General features: G+C 38.6%; 1 non-coding gene across 1 annotated transcript; it reads right to left on the bottom strand.

The window, feature by feature from the left end:
* Positions 1-2,100: 2,100 nt before the first annotated feature.
* Positions 2,101-2,157, bottom strand: MIR2285DE (microRNA mir-2285de). The gene has a single exon (NR_162382.1). It is a non-coding gene; the product is annotated as a microRNA mir-2285de (primary transcript).
* Between the last annotated feature and the right edge of the window lie 1,908 nt (positions 2,158-4,065).

Genomic DNA, 4,065 nt, shown 5'->3' with positions numbered 1-4,065 from the left:
AACTGGGGGTACTTTTATTTATTTATTTTTTTGGATTTATTTATTTTATTTACTTTTTTTCATCTTTGCTCTTAAGTCAGATTGGTCTTTTTTTTTTTCTTCTTTTTTTTTTTAAATTTTATTTTATTTTTAAACTTTACAAATTGTATTAGTTTTGCCAAATATCAAAATGAATCCGCCACAGGTATACATGTGTTCCCCATCCCGAACCCTCCTCCCTCCTCCCTCCCCATTACCATCCCTCTGGGTTGTCCCAGTGCACCAGCCCCAAGCATCCAGTATCGAACCTGGACTGGCAACTTGTTTCATACATGATATCATACATGTTTCAATGCCATTCTCCCAAATCTTCCCACCCTCTACCTCTGCAACAGGGTCCATAAGACTGTTCTATACATCAGTGTCTCTTTTGCTGTCTCGTACACAGGGTTATTGTTAGCATCTTTCTAAATTCCATATATATGCGTTAGTATACTGTATTGGTGTTTTTCTTTCTGGCTTACTTCACTCTGTATAATAGGCTCCAGTTTCATCCACCTCATTAGAACTGATTCAAATGTATTCTTTTTAATAGCTGAGTAATACTCCATTGTGTATATGTACCACAGCTTTCTTATCCATTCATCTGCTGATGGACATCTAGGTTGCTTCCATGTCCTGGCTATTATAAACAGTGCTGCGATGAACATTGGGGTACACGTGTCTCTTTCCCTTCTGGTTTCCTCAGTGTGTATGCCCAGCAGTGGGATTTCTGGATCATAAGGCAGTTCTATTTCCAGTTTTTTAAGGAATCTCCACACACTGTTCTCCATAGTGGAGGGGGTATTTTTAAATTACCTATAAATTCCATAGCCCCATTTGATACTTCAAAAATTAAAAAGAAAAAATTCTGAGAATAAGACCCCGTAATTTATATAAATATTTTAAAGATGTTTCCTACTGATTCTGATGTTCTTAGGATGTTAATAGGATTTAACAGCCAGCAGCATCTGTACAAGGCAGGACTTGGCAGCCAACCAAGCTAGAAGCCAACCAGGCTTCCAGACCACCCACACAGTGAGCCCACAAAAACAGAAGGACCCACGCAGTTCTCTTAGTTATTGCAGCTCTCTCAGGGGAAATCCTAGAATATATAGCTTGGGTGATGAGAGGGGAATGTAGCTCCAGGATGTGTAGGGCACCTCCTATAGGAGGAAACTTCTAGAAGGTTGAGAAACTTAACTAACCTCCTACAAACATAGAAATACAAATGTTTTGGCTTTCATCAAAGGTTCTAAAACCACAATTCTGAGATGGGACGTCTCCATTCTAGTGCTCCACTGGTCATGGGGCTTCTGCTAGGTCCTGGGAATGCACAGATGTTTTCAAACCCCATTTCCTCGAATAGAAACAAAGACTTGCAAGGAGAGAGCTGCCTTGGGGCTGAGCAGGAAGGATGGTCAAGGCACTGAGCCTGTGACACTGAATCCTCCTCAGGGCCACTCCAGAGGATGGCGTGTCTATGGTCCTGACCCTCTCTTTTCATCAACTCTTTTGGAGCCTCTGTTCTGTTGTTTCGATGGGGAATCTGTTTCTGTCTTAAGCCCACAACTAGTTGCCGAGGAAGACTCGTGCTTAACAGAATAGAGAACAGGGATGTTCCTGTTCTATTGTAATTGGGGTCAACACCCAGAGCACAGGTTGGAAGGTGCCAAATAGCTGTACTCCAAGAGCCACCAGCTGGTGTGACTAGACAGCTCCCAAACATCTTCCCCAGGAGGGGCTTTCTGAGAACCCAGGTGGAAACCTAAAGTTAGGAAATCAGCACATGTTTGAGAAAGAGTTTCCAGTGTGAGTGGAAGGCGATGAGGTGGGAGAAAAGGTCTAAAGGAAGTGGAGGGGTGCTTAAGTAGCTCATGCTTAATTTGGGAGAAGTAAGGAGCATGTTGTCATTTGTCCTCTGTTTTGAGCAAAGGAGTCTAGGCTTGTTTTAGGTTTCTTTTAATTTTTCCTAATTATATCAAAGGTACATATGTGTATTCTTATTTTAGAAGTTAGACTATTAAAGGGAAAGATAAAATCGCTTTATCAGAATCCCAGCCTAAATACATTGTAATGACCAAAAAGTTCATTTGGGTTTCTCCATAATATCTTATAGAAAAACCTGAAAGAACTTTTTGGCCAATTCAATATATGCATAAACATAGATATACATCACACATATACACATAGATATATGCAGGCATATATACACATAAATATGCAAATATAAAAGTATACCTAGACATGTGTGGGTGTGTTGTATGTGTGTATACACGTGTGTGAATACATACATACACACATATTTACACACACACATATACATCACTTCCAATAAATATCTATAGCAGAGCATAATATAGTAAGATATTGTGATTTTTTTTTCCTAATGTGGCTTTCAGTTTGTCTTTCATATAGCAAATTATTATTTTTTAAAGTCTACAAGTTTTTGAGATGGAATAGAGAAAATAAAGCACAGTGTTAAGAGCCTGGATTGTGGAGCCATACTGTCTGGGTGTGGCTTTGCACAGACTGTTAATGTCTCTATATTCCCCAGTTCTTCATCTGTAAAATTGGGATGTAATAGAATCTACCTCACAGGTTTTTTTGTGACAATTAAGTGAATTAACATGAGTAAACCACTTAGAACAGTGACTGGCGTACTATAGGAGCTATGTAAATGTTGCAAATAGATGAGGTTCATTCTTTATTACAGTTAATTTCTAACATATGAAAATAACATATTTTACTTAGCAAATCTACTGATTGACATGTTGACTCTTCTAATTTTGCTTTATTATAAACAATCCTGCCATAAATGTTTGATTAACTTATAATGCATGTTTTTGGAACATGTGTTTCAAGTAGTCTGGCAAATGCTACTACTGCAGTGCACGCTTTTGAAATCACACTGATGCTAAGAATTTAATGTAATTTCTTCCTGATTTTCACTTGAGATCATTTTTCCTATCTCTGAAATGACTTGAGAGAAGCTGTATCCCAAAGATTTAATGAGGTGATGTTCCTTTTAGCTGTCTAGAGCTCCCCATTCTTACACTGATATTCTTTTGATTTGTTGATAATTAATCAGGAACATCAGTGGTGAAATGTCACCTAGATATCATTCCAACCCTTCGATCTGTAGCTTTAAAGGGAGGATTTTCTCCCTCTCTGCTGGCCCTGTCATTGCCAAGCTTTCCTCTTATTAACCTTGAAGTCACAGAGAACAGTCTCTCCTGTGATTTCATCATATCTCCCATCTAAAGAGATGCTATCGCACTCTAAAAAAAAATAAATTAAAAGGACTGCCTCACCCCCACACAGAAGCAGGTCACAGGTTTAATTTTTTTTTTTTTTTCGCCCCAGCTATCACAGACAAGTCTTCACAGACTTAACCATGGGCTTTATATCACATAAGTTTGCATTGATCATTTTCATTTAAAAAATTGTTTATGAAATTCTTTCTTCCCATGAGACCTGTCATATTTGAGCTTTATGGGAAAGGCATTATCTGTATTTTTTTTAATATTTCTTCAGCTTCACAATGGTGATAACTTTATTAGTCAAACTGGTGAAACAAATATTTTTATAAAATCTTTCCACTATCTCTGCCAACTACACAGAGGGAAAAACTATCTTTGTCAGATGTATATGGGGGGAAAAAAAACCCAATCCCCAGGTACAGCTTTTTCAGAGGTTAACACATTTGCTGGTATGCAGGGCCGATCCCAGGCAATGTGAGTTTGACGTCAGCATTCTGGCCTTTCTCTTCCCCAAACCCCTTGATTCTTCTGGTTTACAAATACTCTCCTGTATCTCTAATTCTTTTCAGCCAAATGTCTGTGCTGTCTCAACTACTGAAAATATTAGAGTAATGAGGCAGTGGAAGAATTTCCAGGGGAGGGCAACAAAAGAAAAAGATTATTGAGGGAGACACAGGGGCCAGGGCATGATCTTGGCATGGGATCAAGGAGAGTTCAACTGCATTGATTAAATGGAACAGTTGTCAGCAGGAGACATTTGAGTAAATGCAGAGTTCTGTGTTAC

The sequence above is a fragment of the Bos taurus genome, chromosome 1 (genome assembly GCF_002263795.3).
Source record: "Bos taurus isolate L1 Dominette 01449 registration number 42190680 breed Hereford chromosome 1, ARS-UCD2.0, whole genome shotgun sequence".
Lineage (NCBI taxonomy): Eukaryota > Metazoa > Chordata > Mammalia > Artiodactyla > Bovidae > Bos > Bos taurus.
This window is presented reverse-complemented; position numbering and strand designations above follow the sequence as displayed.